The following is a 22,186-nucleotide window of genomic DNA, read 5'->3' as shown; positions in this document are numbered from 1 at the left end:
TGTGGTTTTGTTTTAAGAATTTTGGCAATTTTCCCGAAGGGCTTGGAGTTATTTTCAAGTTTTGCTAATTTTTGTTGGAGTTTTTGATTTTTTATGTTCATTAGTCTTTTTGCTATTATCTTCCTAAGTCTGTTTACAAGGGCTTTTATTTTTCTGTTACCAGTTCTATGAAACTGCCTAACGAATGTATTCCTTTTTCCGATCAAGATTTTGGTAAAGTTGTCTATTTCTAATACCTCCGAACGGTCAGAGATTGTTCTAACATTGCGCTCCACAGTTGTTTGGACTACTCGGACAAAATCCTCCAACGCGTCGTCTATCTGCTCTCTCTCTCTCTGTATTGATATTTCTATCTGGATCAACTTGATTGTCTGTGGTAGTTCGAAGCCTATTGCAATTGACACGATGGAAATTCTTACGAGATGCCACGGTCTGAGTCTATCTTCTGAATGGTTTAAGGTTCACTGATACTTGACGGCAAATTTGTTAGGAAGAAATCTAGTATTGAGGATGATCCTTTTGGAGACACAAAAGTTGGAGAGAATGAGATACAGTCCTTGTTAAAGGTCGTCAAAGAGAATTGTGCCGTTCACGTTGGACCCAATGTTTCCCAATGCCGGGCATAGAGGTCGGTTCCAATGATGAATGTGCAGTTTGTGTGTGCTAACTTTCTAAGATCCTGTTTGAAAAGTTGTCAACTGTGTCAATGCTTCCTTGGTGTTGACCACGATTTTGAGGCCGATTCGCGTTAGCTTGAACAGGGCACCAACTCCGCCTATTCGTAAGGTCCTTCTCCAGTTGGTCGAGTTAGTATCTCGGTAGAGACCATCAACCTCGACAGAATAATTCGATTTTCAACAATTTCCCGGTGGTCTCCCAAAGGGAGATTGGTCTGTATGCCGAAGAGTCGTCTACACCTCTGATCCTTATCAACGGCAAACAACAATACAATGGGCAGAACTTGTGGTGACAATGCTGGTTATTAACCCTGAGATCTGGTTGGTACTAAAAGATCTGGAGGACAGCATGCAAGGATGGTGAACCAGGTGCAGTACGATCTGGCAAATGAGAGACGCGGCAGAGGATTGAGAAATGCGAAGACTGTGAGACGAAATAGGGTAACCTAGGATATTATCGGCAGGTTTGTTCTCTTCGTCATTGGGGGTTTTGTCGGCCAAATTGCCTGAAGCCTTATAAATTCAGTTTGGTTGGGAAGGATTTGAGGTCATCACTGGGTTCAACAGGCTTCAAAAAAAACCCCATGACGAAGAGAACAAAACTGTTGGAAATACGTCAGTTACGCTATGTGAAGATCCCATAGCCTTGACGGAAGTATCCAGTCCATTTACTTCCAGGTGGTGCTTTAAGACTTAGCATAGGACATAGCATGGCATAGGGAGATAGGACAAAACTTAACATTGGTTTACAGGTGGGGATATTAGCCTTAGAGTAGAAATTATGATTTACCCGGAGTTTGTTGTAAAGATTGAGGACAGAATAGAATTTATTAAGATGCGCATACCATCATCGATACCCACCGATTACCATTGCTCACGCTGAACGTAAACGTTAGCTCAAACGATTGACCAATTTTCAGCCAAGAACATGAGGTAAAAATTTCAACTTAACCAACAAAACAATTCGTAAAGTATTAGGATAAGATTCAGAAACTGTGGTCGAAATTACATGTGTCGTTTTATTTCACAGTACAGTAGTACCACTGGCTGTCCTGTCCAAGTAAAATTTAAACAATCAACTTCTGAGAGTCAGAGCTGAAACCACTACCAGCACTTCCAGCACAGCACAATAATCAATAAACCGCAAAAGCAACCACAGAAGCAGCAGCAGACATTGCTTCATCTGTTTAGCACACTACTCAACACATGTTTTCTCGGAAAGTATTCTGCTTCAGAAAGTGCACTCTGTTTGCTTACCTAGTTCTCCTCAAGTAAGCAATATTTTTCACCGCTTGATATCCTCTTACCAACGAGTGGTTCAAACTGGCCCATTGTATCCTGGCGAGTCGGTGATATAGCTCGCGTTAGCACCGTGTTCTAGGTGCAGTGCAGTGGTAGCGCACTTGTCGCGTAGGTACCCACTTCGAGACCATTCACAGCAGGAGTCAATCGATATTAGAATGCCTTATCGGGTGTTGCAATATATCCTTGGCGAGTCCTTCAACTTTCGGTCGTTTATTGAAATTTTCTGTTTGTCGCCCCTGAAAGTCGTTCGTTTGGCGGACGAAACTGAACAAATGTTTGATTAGGGCAATATTCGCTGTTTACGCATGTACTTTCCGAGGGGTCTGCGCTTTCATCGAGAACGTTCTTCTGATGGGGAAAATATGCGTCCACGAATAAATGAATCGCAAATGAGCAAATAAAACTTGCGGCCATATGCGGTTGAGATGGAATTTCTTCATTTTCTCCCGCATGGCCTGAATTGTGTGCACGTTCTCGATGGATTTATGAGTTTTTGTGTCTTGCTGTTCGTTGAAGATGGGCGAGAAGGGATTTGACTCCCGCGAGGGTTCGTTGCTGAGTGGTATTAAATTTCATGTTTTACGGTGATTTTTGTGGTAAATTGAGCCACGCGCCACCGGGAGTCCCAAAGTGGGCTAATATTCACTGCAGGTGGTTTTGCACATGTGTCTTCATTTCCATTCCTTGAGGGGAGGTTAGGACTGGATTGGGCTAATTAACTATCTGTTGAAAAGTAAGGATGTTTTCGCATTGTTCGATTGCATTATTTTATGAACATAATACATTTCAACTACTCATTGGCTCTTCATACAAAAGACAGATTGCTTGGAAAATAGGTTAAACAGTCTCGGTTCTAATTAGAAAATAGTTTCAAAACATCATCACGACTTCCTTGTGCTATCCTAGACCACCTTTCCTCGTCTTCCACCCATAGTAAATGAGTCCGTGGGAAGTTATCAAGCCCGTTTCATCGACGACCGCTCGACAACGGACCAAATCTTCCTAAAATGCCGAGAATTTCAAATCCTGACACCCCACGTTTTCATAGACTTCAAGGCGGCGCACGACAGTATCGATCGCCCTGGGCTATGGAAAATCGTTGACGAGAACGGCTTCTCTGTGAAGTTCACTAGGCTGATCAAAGCGAAGATGGACGGTGTAAAATATTGCTTGAAGGTTTGGGTGAGCTGTCTATTCCGTTCGAATCTCGTCGGGAACTACGACAAGGTAATGGACTCTCATGCCTGCTGTTCAACATCGCCCTGGAAGGTGTTATACGACGAGCCGGGTACAATTTTCATGAAATCCGGCCAATTTGTCTGTATTTCGGATGACATGGAAATTATTACAAGAACATATGGAACAGTGGGTGAACTGTGCAGCTGCCGTAATCGTGAAACAGCAAAGGTCGGACTGACGATGACATCGTCAAAACGAAGTACATGCTGGTGAAACCGCAAACAGTAAGGCAAGAGTTGCGATAGACGGGGAAACTTTCAAAGTGATGGATCGTCTACCTCGAAACCTAATTACCTACCTGCATACAACAACATTAGCCGAGAAATACGAAAAATACGAAATCAGTGGAAGTCGGGCCTACCATGGGTTCCACAAGAACTTGTGGTCGAATAGATTCCCCCTCGCACTAAATGTACCATGTATAAAACGCTATTAAGACTAGTGGTTCTCTGCACGAGAACTGGGCTATGCTCGAGAAGGTTCCGTTAGATGAAATATCCGGGTCGCAGAACAACGATGCAGTTGCCCTTGAGTAGAGGTGTGCGCCGATTTGAAATCGGTCGGTGGCGACGTTTTGCAATTTTGTGGCCGGCGGCGGTGGCGTGATCGGCATGACGCCGAATGCATTTTCGGCGGCGGCGGCGGCGGCGGCGGCGGCGTAAAACGGCGTGGCCATATTACACAGCGCAACATTTGTTTGTCTCAAGAGCAAACTTATGTGTCTCCAGCCCTGTCGTCGTAAAATTCGAGCTTCTTAGTCGTTTGATGGTGGGGTGGGCGCTGCTACACAACACAGTTGATAAGGGCGCCAGCGATTGCAAATCCGATAGAAATGTTGCTAAACACAATAATTACTATTTTAAGTGTATAGTATGCTGACAGGAAATATATAAAGCGATAGAATATAGCAATTATTAAAATATTTTTTTGATAATAATATTGGGTATAGGGCGGAAGTGGTATACCTCGGTTCTTTGCTAACGGCTGACAACAGTCGAACAATATACGAAGGCGCATCATCAGTGGAAGTCGTTCCTACGAATGTCTTTGGAAGAAACTGCGTTCAACAAATATGCACCAAATGTACCATAAACGGTGCTAATAATATTAGTGGAGCTATACAGACATGAGACTTGGACCATGCTCCAGGACGAGGAGGTCCTGCAACCACTTGGGATCTTTGCGCAACAAGTGCTAAGGACGATCTTTGACGGCATGCAGGAGAACGGTGTGTGGCGGCGAAAGATGAACCACGAGCTCGTTGCACTCTGAGAATGCCGAAAAAGCACGGCGAAATTAGTGTGCGCTACTGATTCGCTTGGTTCAAAAATCCTTGGAATACCGAGAGTACGATGGGCGGCTTGGGTGCTGACGGTGGATAGCTGCAACTGGGACATATGGTATTATGGCGGCAAATTATATAGATTTGAGTATGAGCGCCCTCGCAAATAAGAAAAACAACTTGGGGAACTAACGTATTTTCGGCAGTTTTATTTTCTTCGTCTTAGGGTTTTTTGAAACCTGTTGAACTTCCAAACCAAGCTGAGTTACATGCCCAAATTGCAGGCAATCTGACCGACAAATACGCCCCATGACGAAGAGAACAAACTTGCTGATAAAACCCTTCGTCACCTTATGTATAGACTGTTTAAGAAATTATAAATACTTTTTGTTTATTGAATAAAATAAACTGTTCTGGTGATTTTCGCCAAATTCTTTCAGAATGCAACAAATTGTGCTCCTATTTTTTTATGTCCTTCCAATTGACATGATATTTTGAAGAACAATCGATTTCTCCAACAATGAACTTCATTCGCCCAATTTGCATTGGTGCAAAGGTGTTTTTGTAATGATTTCAACCTAATGTATCACAAAATACCAGTAATTGTCTTACTTTTTATTATATTCGCTTTCATAATAAGTTGTCTAGGAAATGCGTTCATCCTGGAAAAAATCGATAAAGACGTTTGCACAATATTTTTTTCTGACATAAAATTTCTTATTTTTTAAGGTCTAAGAGGGAACATCAGAACTACCATACAGTTTCTTATCTTTTCTGAACGCATTCAGTAAGAACTATTTTATTGTTTTAGCTCATTCGACCCTTCCGATGACAAAGCTTGTCATATCATAAAGCATTGTCCAGTTAGAATCCGGATGCAAAGGATAATTTATTGTGACGCTCTAAATGATCATAATTATATTTTTTTCACTGCAGTCTGATTGTAAACAAGCCCTCTATTGATGGTGAAAATTTCATCGATTTTCTTGCTACGAGTGAAAAGTTATTTCAGATTGAAGACATGTGAAGGAAAAAAAAATTGCACAAACACGCTGAAAATTTAGGGTGGTCAGGTACGACAGTCCTGAAAAATGTTAATATTTCCAAAACCATTATGTGTGATGTGCTCAGATGTTGTTAACCATGCCATGAGGAAGTGTGCAAGGATGTTTAAAGTTTATGTTCATGGTTAAATCTGCTTGGAATTCCAAGATTTGCCAGGAAGTTCGAGCTCTGGATATCGTTTTCTCACATCACGATTTTTACACCAAATGTGTACAAAGATGACAAACTCAAGAATCGCGCGCTGCTTTTCAAAAATGCCCACAAGGGATCTGAAGAGGTTTGAGCTACTTTGGTGAGCTATAACGACAGCCTGAAATGTGGAGTGGTGTCATCACTGTTGGATAGTGTTTATTTACGAAAAAACACTCAAATTTCGCTTCTTTGGAATTCACTAAACAGCCCTTAATTTCGCAAGAAGAGAAATATTTGGTAAAGTTTCTTTGGATTCCTAATCAGACTGGTAGAGGGTCTCAGGACACTACAGAGATGACCCGATTGTTAAACAAATACGCCGAAGGGGTTGATGTTAAAATTTACTACTATTGTGCAGATTTTTAAGGAAGTTACCAAAGTAAAAATGAGGAAATGTATTAAAAATTAAATTTAATAATTTTAATGATATTTTTCCATGAAACTACAGTAAATTATCTTTGTTTTGAGGATTAAAACTTTTCTGTTTGTTATTCCACCTCTGAGATATAAGTGATTATCTGCGTCCGGATTCTAACTGGACAATGCCTTAAAAACAAATGCAATAAGCAGTAATTAAGACATTCGTTTGCTTAACGTTTGTTGCTACCCGTGTTGTTGAGAAATTTCAAATAAAATTGTTTTCATTAAGAAGATTTGTAATGATGGTTCTTGATCAAATATTCCAGTGAAAATTTCTTTTACCAATCTACAAATATCTTTCCTTATCGATACAGTAACTTTCATTGTGTTTGGAAATTGAATATTTTTTATGCGTTTTTTTTTCTTTTCCATTATGCTACATTTTTTGACCAGTTTGTGCAACTTCACATTTTAAGCATATAATTTACAGAGCTCTATTTTTTTTAATTGTACAACAACATCAACAAAGTTGGTATTATTTGCTTCGTTAGAATGTTTACTATAATAAGGGCTAACTTTTTTGATTATTAAGCTCACATTGAAATGACAGTCTATCGTTTGTGTATTTATAATTTCTGAAACAGCTTTTGAGAAAATCGCCTTAGTGATTTTGAAAATTTCAGTGCTCAGAAAAGGCGGCAAAAGAGGATTTTTTTCGTATTTTCAATAAAATGCAGAGGGGCACCTACTATATGGAACTTGGGTAATATGACGGGTTAACCCCCAAAACCACTCCCTTGCGTAAAAGTTCGCTGCCCTGGTTTAGGTATGTAAGAAAAAAAAAAATTTTTATTGTTTTGCTCTCAAATAGTTGTATGAACTTTTGTAAAATTGGATTTTTTTTTCTTGCGCTCTGTCTAATATTGGAGAATTGCCTATGTGATTTTAGATAATTTACGTCCTTTCAAATATCAGCAAAATTAACTTTGTCAATATTGCATTTTTTACACTTATAGACGCGTAAAAAAGTCTCATTTATGATATTCAAATGTACTCTGAATCACCTGTATGGTTTTACACTTTTATATCTGTAAAAACTACTGTGATATCAAATATTTTTCATCCACTCTCCCAAATATAAAAAAAAATCACTTTATGTGGTTTTTAATGTGTAAAATTGCCTTTAGTAATAATCAAAGCTTTAGCGCCCCAGAGAAGGTGTGAAGAAACTCTTTTACGGAATTGGGAATTTGGAATTTTTCTTCCATATTTAAGTATAAAAGTATCATTTCATTGATTTTTCCGATATTGTTGCGCCTTCAAAAAAAAAACTTCCTTCATGATATTTAAAATTTTGTTTATGCTACAATACCTTGTCGTGAAAGAAAAAAGGAGCTTTAATATTTTGGAAGGCGATAGAGTCTATTATACTGTCATTAGTGACAGCTCATGTGATTTTTTTACGAAATTGTGTACGGCTGAAGATATAAGAATAGTTACCTGTGCCATTTTTTTCGAAATGTTGTCCTTCCGCATTGATTCCTTCAAAAAGTCTTAGTTTTCTTTAGAATTTTCTCCAAAGTTATCTGCAGGCTACCAGAAATAAATCTTGGAGTCCTTCCGATATTACTCCGTGGATTTCTATGAAAATCCACTAAGAATTACATTCGGAAAATCTTTCAAAGATTTCTTTTGAAAGTACTTTAGATCATGTTCCTTTTATCGCTTCAGAATTTCCCTTAGAAATTCCTTCGGAGTTGTCGTTAGAGGATCCTCTAGAAATTTCCCAAAAACTCCTCTAGAAAAGTTTCCCATGGTTTTCCTTGAAAAATCCTCCATAGATTTTACCAGGAATCTGTACGATAAAAGATTCCTGCAGGAGTTCATACAGAGATTCCCTCAGGATTCCCTCCAGATATTGCATTACCTCAGGCTTTTCTTTAAGGCATTTTCTTTAAGGATAACTCTTATGATCTCTGCACAAATATTTCTACATATTTTTTCAAAAAAATATTTTCTAGGAATTTAAACAGAAATTCCTTTATAAATAGCTCAAGAGTTTTTTCTAGGGATATTTGCAGATGCTTCACAATGCAGTTTCTTCAGGTATTTGATTTTGTTTTTGAAACTCGCTCACAGATTTCTTCAGGAATACATTGGTTTTTCGGTTTTATCACGGTTAAAAAATTTTACCATGATAAAAACGAAACCGTGAATTTAGCGAAACGAGACATAAATGTAATTTTTTTTTATCCAAAATCGTTTAGCTGTAAAATATATAAGTCGGAGCTTATACTTTTTAACTATTTTGGTGGACTGGATAAAAGTGTGATAAAAACGAAATGAAAATCGTGATATAATCGAACAGAAAACCGTGACTTTGGGCGAGTAGTGATTAAAACGACTAGTGATAAAACCGAAACGACACTGTACTTTCAGGAAATTCTCCAACAATTTCAATAAATGATTTCTCCAGGAATTTTCCTATAAATATAATTAAGAATTTACCTGGGATTTCTTCAAATGCTCTTCCGGAGAATGATTCAAAAGCATTTGTTATGGTTTCTGCAGGGATTCCACTGAAGATTTCTTCACTACTCTTGCCCCGAATGTGGAGTTTCGCTGAAGTGTACTAATACGTACTGACACTTCAGAGGAGAGTTCACGGAACTGCTCAGAATTACTTTCAGAAATTTCTGCTGGCTTTCCTTTTGAAATTCCTTTGGAAAGATATCTCCAAGATTATCTCCAGAGACTTCTTCAGAATTTCAGAGATTTCTTCAGCAATTTCAGCAAGAGATTGTTTCAAAAGTTCTTCCAAAAAGTACTTCAGAAGTTCTTCTAAAAACTTCTTTACAAATCCTGAAGGGACTGCATCAGAAATTCTTCCCAGGGTTTCTCCAAGATATCCTCAGTGATTTCTGCAAAAAATACTTAAAATGATTATTTTTCTAGAAATTGCTCTAGTGGTTCTATAAGAAAAAAATTCTGGGACGTCTTTAGAGATCCCTTGAGAATTTATTCAGACATTCCTCCAGTGATTATTCAGAAGTTCTTCCAGAAACATAACAAGAATTGCTGAAGAATTATTTGAAAATCAAGGAATTTTTAAGCAGTCCCTGTAGAATTGTCTCTAGAAATCCCATAAAAACTCCTGGAGATACCTTCTGAAATCCCTAAGAGAATTTTTTTAAATATTTTGGAGGAATTTCTGGACAAAAAATTCATGCAGCTATTTCTTAAGCTAATCTAGAAGAATATCGGAAGAAACAGGATACCCCTTTTATTTTCTGAGAAAAAAAAAATCAATGGAAATTTATGAAAGAAATCAGCAAGGAAAAATGCTTGAGAAACCTCAGGAAGGGTTTCTGAAAAAATCCGCAGGGAAATGCTGCAGGAATCTCTCTTAAAATAACTGCGGACATCGTAGGAAAATACAATTCAATAAATTTCTGAAGAATCCTTGGATTTCTGGATTTTCTGGAGGAATTCTGTAGATACCTCTGAAGGAGTTCTCAGAACAGATTCATATACATTTTCTTAATGAATTTTATACAAAAATACCTAAACTAGGGTCTGCGACCATTTGGGCAGGGATACCTATTTTGAGTACTTGCTGCTATAACTCAGTCAATTTTGAACCGATTGACTTGAATTTTGGAACATAGCTAGATACTGTAAGTGTCTGATAGTGTTCCAAAAATCAAGAAAACCGGTTTAAAACTGACTGAGTTACAGCAGCAAGTGCTCATAATAGGTCCCCCTGCCCAAATGGTCCTAGACCATACCTCCTGGAGCAATTTTCTAAAGAAATCCTGCAGAAACATTTTTAAAATTCTTGAGGAATTCTTAGAGAACCGCTGAAGGCATCAATAAAATGAATTTGGACTCTTTGGAAAAATACCTGGAAGAACTGGAGAATCCTCTGCATGTACAGGGGATAGACAAAATGATCGGGACAGGCAAATTTTGAGCTTTTCAAAAAATGTTCAAGTGGCTGTAACTTTTCGAAAAGTGCATAAAATATTCTCAATAGAACAACTAGCTGTGGTCAAAATTTGGAAAAGATCAGACTATTCTTCACGAAGTTATAAAGATTTTAGAAAAAGGTGTAATTATTCGATAGCTAACTTTGAGCTGTTATATCTCCGGAATCAATGAACCAAATGCAATGAAGTTTTGACCATTTATGACTTATATGATGAGCTTTGAAAAACGTTTTACTATACTTGAAAGTTTTAATAAGAGAAAAAGTTATAGCGATTTAATTTATTTTATGTTTTTTAGTAAATTGATCTATTTTTTATATGCATTCCATTACTTTTTTTCAATTTATTGCCCGCTATGTTGTTAGATTTCTTCAAAACATATTTATATCCGAGTCAGTTAAAGGGAATTTAAATGAACTATAATTAGTACCTTTAATTTTGAAACGATATTGAAGTTTTGGATAATTTGGTGCTATATTAAAAAAATAATCTAATCGTTTTAATTTTCATCCGTGTTAAAAAAATTAAGTTAATTTCATTGCATTCGGTTCAATGATTCCGGAGATATAACAGCTCAAAGTTAGCTATCGGATAATTATCATCTTTTTTAGAATATTTATTACTTCATGCAGAATAGTCCGATCTTTTCCAAATTTTGACCACAGCTAGTTGATTTATTGACAGTAAAAACTTGAGAACATTTGATGCACTTTTCGAAAAGTTACAGCCACTTGAACATTTTTTGAAAAGTGAAAATTTTGCCTGTCCCGATCATTTTGTCTATCCCCTGTATTTATAGAAAAAAATTATGATAAATTCCATAAAATGATGAATTCTGAAGTTTTCTTCTGCAGAAATTGTTGATAGAATCTTTGAAAAAAAAACCCTGAAGGAAGGCCTGCATCTAGGCCTGCATAAATCCAAAGCAATGCCTAGAGGGACACCTGCGTAAACCCTTGGGTGAACTTGCAGAAGAAACTCTTGGAAATTTTCTAGAAGAATTTCCACGCAAATGCCCGTGAAAATCTCTGAATATATGGAGTAATACCTGATGCAACCTACCTATAAAAAAATGTGATAATTTCTGATAAAGTGCCTGAAAACAAACTGAATTTCTAAAAGAAACCCCTAGATGAATTTCTCAAACAATGTGTGAATCTTTGTGAACAAAATCCTTCCAAAATTGCGGCAATGAATTTCTATTGAAATTTCTAAAAGAGTTTTCAGGAAGCATTCCTTCAGCAATGTTTTAAGAGATACTCGAAAGAATACAAGCATGTACTTATACAGTAATTTCGGAATAACTTCCTGGGGTAACCCATGGACCAGTTTCAACATTTGTCTTTTGAGATTTTTTTTAGAAACTCCTGTAAAAGCCAAGGATAATTTCTGTGAAAATTTTTAAAAAAATCTGGAAGAACCGTTCGAGAAATTTTCAAAGAAATTTTCTGACAGGGATGCTTTTTGAAGTTATAGTAGGAGGAACCTTTAGAAGATTTCTTGCTTAGGCGCCATTCACAACCTACGTAACGCTATAGGGGGAGAGGGGAGTATGTCCGAGCGTTACGGTCTTCACAAACATTTTCGGATTTTCATACAAAAAAGCGTTACGGAGGGGGGAGGGGGCAGTGGCGCAGCATGGAGGGTGCGATCTGCACCGGGCCCCCGATTTCAGGGGGCCTCCAAATCAAGGAAGGTTTTTTAACACTAGTTTGAATAAAGTTCTTTAAATAGCGAAAGATTCATCACTTCCCAGAACTTTCAATAAGTATGTGGGGCCCCTTCGTGTTTATCAAGAGTTTTTTGAAATATGGCACACAGATGGTCCCAAAATTAAAAGAAAAATGTGTTAGAATTTAAATTGAATTTTACGAAATTCAGTATCGATATGGAAGTAAAATTCATGAACGTCCCTGGTATCCTAATTACAGGACCAAACATAGTTGTGGACTTAGCCACAGGTAGTAACTGAAATTCAGGGGCCGCAGTTATGAAAATTAAGATCTGAACACATGTCAGGTCAAAACCGTAATAATAATAGTTTGTCGAATGTGCACGAATGATAACAAAAATTACGTAATCAATCGGCGCGATAATCGCTTTGTTTTTGAATAGGATGAATTTAGGGTTGTAGGATTACTAAGACACGTTGACCCTACCAGGAATCCTCGAAGATTTTTTTGGACGAAATTTCAGAGGAACTTCTGGAGGAATCAATAATAAATCCTGGAGAAATGCTTGACTGAGATGCTTGAAGATAACTTTGAGTGTTTTTTTTCGGAATGAGAATGAGTACTTTTTCGAAAGAATTTCTAAGAAGTTTGATCAAAAGTCACAATAGAAATTTTTAGAAGAGTTCTTAGAGGAATGCTAGCATTCTAAAGCTAAAGAATTCGTTGGAAGAAATCCAGAAGTTTTTGGAGGAATCCCTGGAGAAATTCTTAGAAGAATCTCCAGATGAATTCCGTGAGCTATTTCAGTAAGTATTTCAGGAGGAGTCCTAGGAGGAATTGCTGGAAGAACCACAGCAGGAACATCTTGAGAAATCAATAGCTATTCTTCTGAAATTATTTTAGCAATTTTTTCCAGTTGTTTTGCAAATTTCTCAGGCAATTTCATCGTGATTACTTTTGCAATTCTTTATGATTTAATTCTAGTTATATTTATTGCTTCCGACAATTGCTGAATTGAAAAATCAGAAATTTTAAACTGGGTTTGCTTGAAGAAAATCCTATGAAATTCACGGAAAACTTTCCGACAAATTTCAAAAGAAATTAATGGAAAAAATTCCATCAAAATTATCTTAGAACTTTCGAAGTTGTGGAGTGGACCTGGTGTGATGGTTAGATCACTTGACTATCACGCCGAGGACCTGGGATCGAATCCCACTCCCGACAAACTCACAAAACAATGTGAGTTCTTTCTTCGGAAGGGAAGTAAAGCGTGGGTTCCGAGATGAATTCTTCGTTTTTGGACGTGTACGAAAATCAACGCAGTCAGTCAGACATTGTCCTGTAGATGGGCTAGATCACGCCCGAAACCGGCAATTTTAATCTTTTCTTGATGATTGTAAGAACGATAAGTGTTATGTCTTGTCTTATGTCTCGTCTCGTGTGTGATGCTGAAGGAACTTGCAAAGAAATGGCCATACTGTGGTCTAGCGAACACGGAGTCGTGGATTCGAATCCCACCCATCTCTCAATTTGTCAATTAGCTATAACCTGTGCCTTCTTATTAATTATAAGTTTTTCCCGTACATCCCAAAACGATTTCACTAGAGATTTTTCTAGTAATACCTCCTGGAATTTCTCTGGAAATTCCAACTATTCCCGAAATTCGTTTAGGGAATCCTCTAGAGATTTATATTGGAATTTCTTCAGCTGGAATTCTTTGAAGAAGACCAAGAGGAGTTCCAGCAGTAATATCATGATTAATTTCTATTAATTAAATCCATGAATAAAAACTCTGGAGGATCTCCTGGATGAGTCTTAAGAAAAATACCTGGAAAATCAAAGGCATTTCTGAAAGTATCCAAGGAAAATTGCCTAGAAGAATCCCAGCAAGAATACCTGAAGAAATCCCTAGAGGGATTCCTGCAGGTATCACAATAAGAATTTCTGGAGGAGACCTAGGAGGCATTGCTGACACATTAGAGGCAGCAGGAATCGCTTATGGAATCCCAGGAGGAGTTCCTGGATGAAAGTCAAGAGGGGTTCCTGGAGGAATCCAATGATAAATATTTGGAGAAATCCCCGGGAAAAAATCCTTTATGATTTCCAGGAAACAACACTGAAGGCAATGCTCCTATGAAGATTGCCTTGAATAATCCCAGCAAGTTTTTGGAGGAATCCCTGGAGAAATCCTTGGAAGAATCCCCAGATGAATTCCGTGAGCTATTTCAGTAAGTATTTCAGGAGGAGTCCTAGGAGGAATTGCTGGAAGAACCACAGCAGGAACATCTTGAGAAATCCAGCTGAAATTCCTGGAGGAAGAGCATGAGAGGCTTATGAAAGAATCCTTGGTTAAAAATTCCTGGAGAAATCACCGGAGAGCTTCTGAAGAAATCACAGGAAAAATCTCGAGAGGTATTATTTGCAGGATTCTGGGATGTATCATTGTATAAATCTCTGCATAAATCCTACACTCTTAAAAAATTAGGAATTTACACGTGACGTAAACCATCAACGTACGTAAACATTTCATGACTGAATGGCAAATTTGACTCAATTTTACATCCATCATGTAAGTTCGAGTTGGTTGCACAAGATGTCAACAAACCTATCTGACCAGATAGGTAGAAACAGCTTTACGTTTATCGTTTGTCTCACAACTCGGTGATACAGTCGAGAGGTATAGTACGTGCCTCTCAATCAGCGGACCTGAGTTCGAATCTAGTTCATTATTTTTACTTACATGTTTTATCTCTCGCTTCGGCTCTGGCGACGATTGCTAGCTCGACTTTATTTGTGATAGAAGACGTAAATTTGTGTCAAACGGTCCGCTCCTTTTATGTGCATCCAAGTGAACTTAAATTTACATGATTTTTTCTAAGAGTGTAGGAGTAAATGCTGGAGGAAACTACACAGGAAATGCCTGGGAGAATCCAAAGAAAAAATCCTTGGAATACTCAGAGAGGTCCCTGCAAGAACCGGTAAAGGTATTTTGAAAGAATTTATAACGAAGGCCCTGATTGAATCGCATAGGGAATTTCTGAAGGGATCTCAGGAAGATTTTCCGGGAGAATTTCAGCCACAATGCTAGGATAAGTTCGTATGGGAATCACTAGAAGAATTTCTGGACGTATTCTAGTTAGAATTTATGGAGGAATTGTTGGAAGAATCGCAGGAAAACTTGTTTGAGGCATCCTTGAAGGAAGGCCAAAAGGAGTTTATGCAGGAATCTTTGGATAAAATCTCTGAAGGAATTCCTGGATGAATGCTTGGAGAAATCCGTGGTAGAACAATCAAAGAAATTTCTGCAAGAATTTCAGGAAGTTTGCCTGGAAAGATCCCAGCAAAAAAGCCAGGAGAAAGCTCTAGAAGAATCCGTAGCATAATTTCTAAAGCTCCACAGTTAGAATTTCTGGAGGAAGAATAGCTGGAATAACCGTAGGAATAGCTTGAATAATCGCAGCTGGAATATCTGGAGGTGTCTATCAAGAAAAGATTCTAGGGGGTGCCAAATTTGGTCTAGGGGGTGCCAGGCACCCCTGGAACCCCCCCCCCCCCTAGCTACGCCAATGCCAGGTGACTATCCATGAAGGAAGCCCTAGTTTTCTCAGCTTTGCGACGGCGAGATCGTGTGGAACCTTGTCAAAAGCCTTGGAGAAGTCAACATAAATAGTATCAACTTGATGCCGCTTCTCGATGGTGTTGGTAGCGGTGCTGGTGAATGTCATTAAGTTCGATATGGTCGAGCGTTTTTTCACGAATCCATGCTGAAATTTCGATATCGCAGGTTGAACTACTGGGTACACCAAGTATTTCTTAAATAGTTCTGGCGCTGAAAAGGTGCTGTTATTTCTATGCGGATTCGACCTATTCAAATCGAATGCCAAAATTGTTTTAGGCACATGCGGGCAAAGCCACAGCTTTATCCAAAACAGTCCAAATTTGCGTACTATTTACCCGAATAAATATTACGAACTTTGACACTGCCCAATTATTGTCAATAAGTGTAACATTTCTTGAACAAATGATCAAGAAATATGTTGCACTGTGCTTGGGGGCATCTGGGGTAATATGCACTGTCGAGGCAAACGCACCCCCTTGATTTTTCAGGAATTATCGGTTTTGGAGCTTTGAAACCTTGTTAGTCTAATAGAACGTCCTTATAAAAGAGCACCTGGAAAATTTTATATATCTGCGTTACGTAATTAGTGAGAAAAATGAATAAAATCAAAAAGCAGGTTTCTGATGTAATTTTCCCGATGGTTTGTCGGACGATTTGATGGTGAAAACAGACCAAATACCTTAAGCTGTTGTATTTATTAAGTTAATTGAGGGTAATACTAAACGTAAGAAGAAACACTTAAACAGTAATGTACGTGAATTATATATTTTAAACAATTTTATTTTTTACTCTTGGTTGTGGCAATATGCACTCCATGCGATGGGGCAAAACGCACCTATAGAAAACAAGCTAATAATATCTATGATTGCTTTGTAAGTAATCGCAAACGAAATTGAGCTATTATTCGTCTTAAAACCCCAGAAAACATGCATTTTCTCTAAAAAGGGAAAAGATCTATAAACTCGACAGTGCATTTTCCCCAATGTTGTGGTGCGTCTTGCCCCATCGTTGTAGTGCATTTTACCCCGAGCATGGGTGCATACTGCCCCGCCGTAATGGTGGTCTTCACAAAAAACGTTATTTTCCAAAGCTGAGCTATATTAAGGCTGAAGTTTTGTTTGAGATCGCTTAGAATGCAAGTTTTTGCAATAAATGCAATAAAACAATAAATTAATGCCCTTTTATATGCATTTGGACGCATCTTCCTTAACTGGTGCGTATTACCCCAGAACAAGTGTGTGCTGCAGTTTCCAACTGTTTTTTTATTTGTCACGGACTTGTATAAACTGGAACAATGCAAATGTGCACATTTTTTCTGATTGGAAATTACGGCCACGAAGAAACAAACACCGAGAAAAAATTCTACTCAGTGGTGATTTCAGAGTAAGACCAACTCAGTCACTGAGTAGATAATTTTCTCGGTGAATTTAAAACGCCAAAATGTATGCACAAGAAATCAACCGTATACATGTTATAAGATAAAGAGAAATATATCCAATCAAGCGACAGTATCGCAAACGTAACATGAGCATGTATGGGGAGTACGCAGGGTGTGATTTTACTATATATAATATACTTATGTTTCAGTTCAGTTCAGTGAAGTGAAGTGATATTTTTTTGAAAGATGTGCACCACGTGGATGGTGGTAAAAATCACATTAACATTTACATGGTTATTTTGAGAAAAATCTTTTTTGACTTAAAAATAAAGCCCCTTAGTCGTCGACTAACCGTGACTAAGGAGGACGACAGGGCTGTGTGTCTCCGAAGGATTTTGGGCCGCTGAATCCGAATCCGGGCTCAGATTTGCTCCAACACGTCACAATTTTGAGCTATACCTCAATTTATAGGGCAAAATATGCGATTTTGGGCTTTTATGAATGCAAGCCATTAAGCATGGAAATATTTTTTTTAAGGAATCAAAAGGTTAATTGGTCAAATAACATCTAAATTAACGACTCATGCAAAATATTTCGTTTTACCTAATCAAATTTGATAGATTTAAGCATTTTATGTAAGTATGAAAACTTGCATGCAACTTTTGGAGGGTGACTTGTATGGAAAATATCGTACCTAACATAAATCGCTTAAAACTATCAAATTGGATTTGGTAAAACGAAATATTTAGCATGAGTCGTTAATTTAGATGTTAATTTACCAATTAACCTTTTGATTGATTAAAAAAAACATTTCCATGTTTAATAACTTGCAGTCAAAAAAGCCCAAAATCGCACATTTTGCCCTATAAATTGAGGTATAGTTCAAAATTGTGACGTGTTGGGGCAAATCTGAGCCCGGATTCGGATTCAGCGGCCCAAAATCCTTCGGAGACACATAAGTTTGCTCTTGAGACAGACCAAAAGTTAATTTTTGTTAACACCTATGTGCCTGTGCCTCATTTTGCACCCTATTTCAAAACTTTAAAAATCTGATTCTCAGCCGTTGCTCGATGAAAATTTGTGAAATTTTGACAGTTGATCACAAAATCCTTCTAGTTTATGGAACCGGTATCATGGTTCCGATTTTTTCCGTTGTTCCGGATTTATGGCCGTGGGTACTGGGGTAACCTCCTTATCAGATAGAGGTGCAACCTATAATTCGCCTTCGAAAACTAGCTTGCGGCATTCCAAACTTCATGATTTTGCAAAACAAGAGTTTTGGAGCATATTTCTAGAGATGCTGAATACACTGGCCACTTCTCCGGATGTTCCGGAAACCTGGTGCCCTTAGGGAAGTGGCCACTTTCTGACCGGTTCTGAAACCTAGCTTGCGACATATCAAACTTCATGATTTTGCAAAACAAGAGTTTTGGACCATGTTTCTAGAAATTTCACATACACTGGCCACGTCTCCGGATGTTCCGGAATCCTGGTGCCCCCAGGGAAGTGGCCACTTTCTGACCAGCTCTGAACCCTAGCTTGCGACATATCAAACTTCATGATTTTTCAAAACAAGACTATTGGTACATGTTTTGAGAGATTTCGGATACACTGGCCACATCTCCGGATGTTCCGGAAACCTGGTGCCCCCAGGGAAGTGGCCACTTTTTGACCGGTTCTGAAACCTAGCTTGCGACATATCAAACTTCATGATTTTTCAAAACAAGACTATTGGTACATGTTTTGAGAGATTTCGGATACACTGGCCACGTCTCCGGATGTTCCGGAATCCTGGTGCCCCCAGGGAAGTGGCCACTTTCTGACCGGTTCTGAAACCTAGCTTGCGACATATCAAACTTCATGATTTTGCAAAACAAGAGTTTTGGACCATGTTTCTAGAAATTTCACATACACTGGCCACGTCTCCGGATGTTCCGGAATCCTGGTGCCCCCAGGGAAGTGGCCACTTTCTGACCAGCTCTGAACCCTAGCTTGCGACATATCAAACTTCATGATTTTTCAAAACAAGACTATTGGTACATGTTTTGAGAGATTTCGGATACACTGGCCACATCTCCGGATGTTCCGGAAACCTGGTGCCCCCAGGGAAGTGGCCACTTTTTGACCGGTTCTGAAACCTAGCTTGCGACATATCAAACTTCATGATTTTTCAAAACAAGACTATTGGTACATGTTTTGAGAGATTTCGGATACACTGGCCACGTCTCCGGATGTTCCGGAATCCTGGTGCCCCCAGGGAAGTGGCCACTTTCTGACCGGTTCTGAAACCTAGCTTGCGACATATCAAACTTCATGATTTTGCAAAACAAGAGTTTTGGACCATGTTTCTAGAAATTTCACATACACTGGCCACGTCTCCGGATGTTCCGGAATCCTGGTGCCCCCAGGGAAGTGGCCACTTTTTGACCGGTTCTGAAACCTAGCTTGCGACATATCAAACTTCATGATTTTTCAAAACAAGACTATTGGTACATGTTTTGAGAGATTTCGGATACATGGTCCAATACTCTTGTTTCGCAAAATCATGAAGTTTGATATGTTGCAAGCTTGGTTTCAGAACCGGTCAGAAAGTGGCCACTTCCCTGGGGACACTAGGTTTCCGGAACATCCAGAGATGTGGCCAGTGTATCCGAAATCTCTCAAAAGATGTACCAATAGTCTTACTTTGCAAAATCATGAAGTTTGATATGTCGCAAGCTAGGGTTCAGAACTGGTCAGAAAGTGGCCACTTCCCTGGGGACACCAGGTTTCCGGAACATCCGGAAATGTGGCCAGTGTATCCGAAATCTCTCAAAACATGTACCAATAGTCTTGTTTTGCAAAATCATGAAGTTTGATATGTCGCAAGCTAGGTTTCAGAACCGGTCAGAAAGTGGCCACTTCCCTGAGGGCACCAGGTTTCCGGAACATCCGGAGAAGTGGCCAGTGTATTCAGCATCTCTAGAAATATGTTCCAAAACTCTTGTTTTGCAAAATCATGAAGTTTGGAATGCCGCAAGCTAGTTTTCGGAGGCGAATTATAGGTTGCACCTGTATCTGATAAGGAGGTTACCCCAGTACCCACGGCCATAAATCCGGAACAACGGAAAAAATCGGAACCATGATACCGGTTCCATAAACTAGAAGGATTTTGTGATCAACTGTCAAAATTTCACAAATTTTCGTCGAGAAACGGCTGAGAATCAGATTTTTAAAGTTTTGAAATAGGGTGCAAAATTAGGCACAGGCACATAGGTGTTAAGCTGTGTTATTTATTTTTATTTTTTTTTTTGTTATTTCCGTTAATCAATATCAGTGTTTTATTTTTGGTAACTCATCATGTTGAAGATTCAATGGTTTATAGTTATGGTTTTTGTTATATATTTTTTTATTTTCACATGCATTTTTTTTACTTTATTGAAATAATTGTTATGGTGAATCATCTATCACCTGCGCAAATATTAGAATGGGAAAAAATAAAAGAATTCCCGGAGGAACTCGTACAGGCATTCCCGTAGGTACACGTAGAGGAATTCCCGGATGAATCTTCTAAACGAATTTCGAAAAAAAAAAAACATCTTAAAGGAACGTTTGGAGAAACTCCTGGAAAAATTCCGGAAACAAATCGTAGAAGAACTCTTAGAGAAATTGCGGGAGGAATTCTTAGAGGAATTACCGGAGGAACTCATTTTCGGAGGAAACTCTGGTCATTCCTTGTGCAACTCCCAGACATACTTTTCGAGCAACTAGTAAATAAAATGCCGGAAGAGCTTTCGGAGGAATTTTTGGAGGTACTCCTAGAGAAATTGCCGAAGAAATTTGGACAGGAATTCAAGGAAGAACTCGTAGAAAACTACCAGAGGTATTCCTAGATGAGTTCCCGGACGAACTCTTAAAAGAATTCCCGGAAGAATTTATTGAGGAATTCCCGGTGAAATTCGAAGAAAAATCCCTGAGGAACTCATAGTGCAGGTCGTAGAGGAACTCGTAGAGGATTTCCCGAAGGTACTCCTAAAAATTCCCGGATGAACTCCCACACAAATTCCAGAGAGAAGTTGCAGAGAAATTCTCGATGGAACTCCTAGAAGAATTCCCAGGAAATTCAGTAAGAAATTTCTGGAAGAACTCGTAGAGGAATTCCCGGATGAGCTCATAAAGGGATTCCCGGAAGAACTTCTAGAGAAATTCCCCGAAATACTTTTAGGGAAATTGCTGGGAATACTACTAGAGGAGCGTTTGGGGAAACTCCTAGATGTATTCCCGGAAGATATCTTGAAGGAACTCCTAAAGGAATTGCTGAAGGAACATTACAGGCTTTTCCGGAAGACCTTGTAGAGGAACTTCCGGGGAATTCTTACAGGAATTTTCGGAAGAAACTCCGGCATTCCCAGTGCAACTTCTAGATAAAACTTATAGAGCAACTTGTAGTGAACTTGCCTGGGGCACTTCTTCCCGGTGAAACTCGTAAAGGTGTTCCCGAAGATGTTCCAATTCCCAGAAGTACTCCCAGATGAATTCCCAGAAGAACTTCTAGAGACAGTCACGGTGAAACTCTTAGTGTAATTTCCAAAAAAAAAAATCGGTAAGGAATCCCCGAAGGAACTCGTAGAGGAATTCCCGAAGAAATTCCTGGAGGAAATCCTAGAGAAATTCCCACAGGAACTTCTAGAACCTTCCGGAGAAACCTCTGGAAGAATATCAGGAAGAAATCTTAAAGAAACTTCTGGAAGAATTCCAGTAGGAACTGCTACAGTAATTGGCGGAAGAACTCACAGAAGAATACCTGGAAGAACTTCCAGAGGAATTACCGGAGTAAACTACTGGTATATCCAGTGCAATTTCTATGAACTCTTAAAGGAATTCCCATAGAAATTCGTTAAGGAATTGAACTCGTTAAAGAACTCGAGGAGGAATTCCCGGAGACGTTCCTTGAGGAAGTGCCGTACGAACTCCTAAAGGAATTCCCAGGAAGAACTTCTAGAGGAATAGGAAGCAAGCAGCTGCGGTTTTGCTAAAGTGCCGATAGTGGCGCTTTTCTGATAAATGCGGTAAACGTGATAACAGTGTAAACAAGCAGAAAAGCTTGCGCTACGGAATCATAGACGGCGCTCGTGTTCCATGTGTTTTTCACATATACAGCGGCGCCGTCTGGCACCTATCCACTCGAAACACCATGCGCAACACGGGTACAAAATGCCAGTCAGAAAAAAAGAAGTAAACAACTTGAAATTTGTATGGTGATGTAATCAATTCTCTGTTACTGCAATGAATCCAGAAGAAACGCGTAGGGATAATGATTTTGTTTCTAATTTGCAACTTTTTGCCCCAAGGCACAAATCGCTGCGATGCGGAACAAGTGCAAGCCAGCGATTTGTCCATACAAGAAAAATGATTTTACTTTTAATGT

The sequence above is a fragment of the Aedes albopictus genome, chromosome 1 (genome assembly GCF_035046485.1).
Source record: "Aedes albopictus strain Foshan chromosome 1, AalbF5, whole genome shotgun sequence".
NCBI lineage: Eukaryota > Metazoa > Arthropoda > Insecta > Diptera > Culicidae > Aedes > Aedes albopictus.
Note: the sequence above shows the minus strand (reverse complement) of the source record.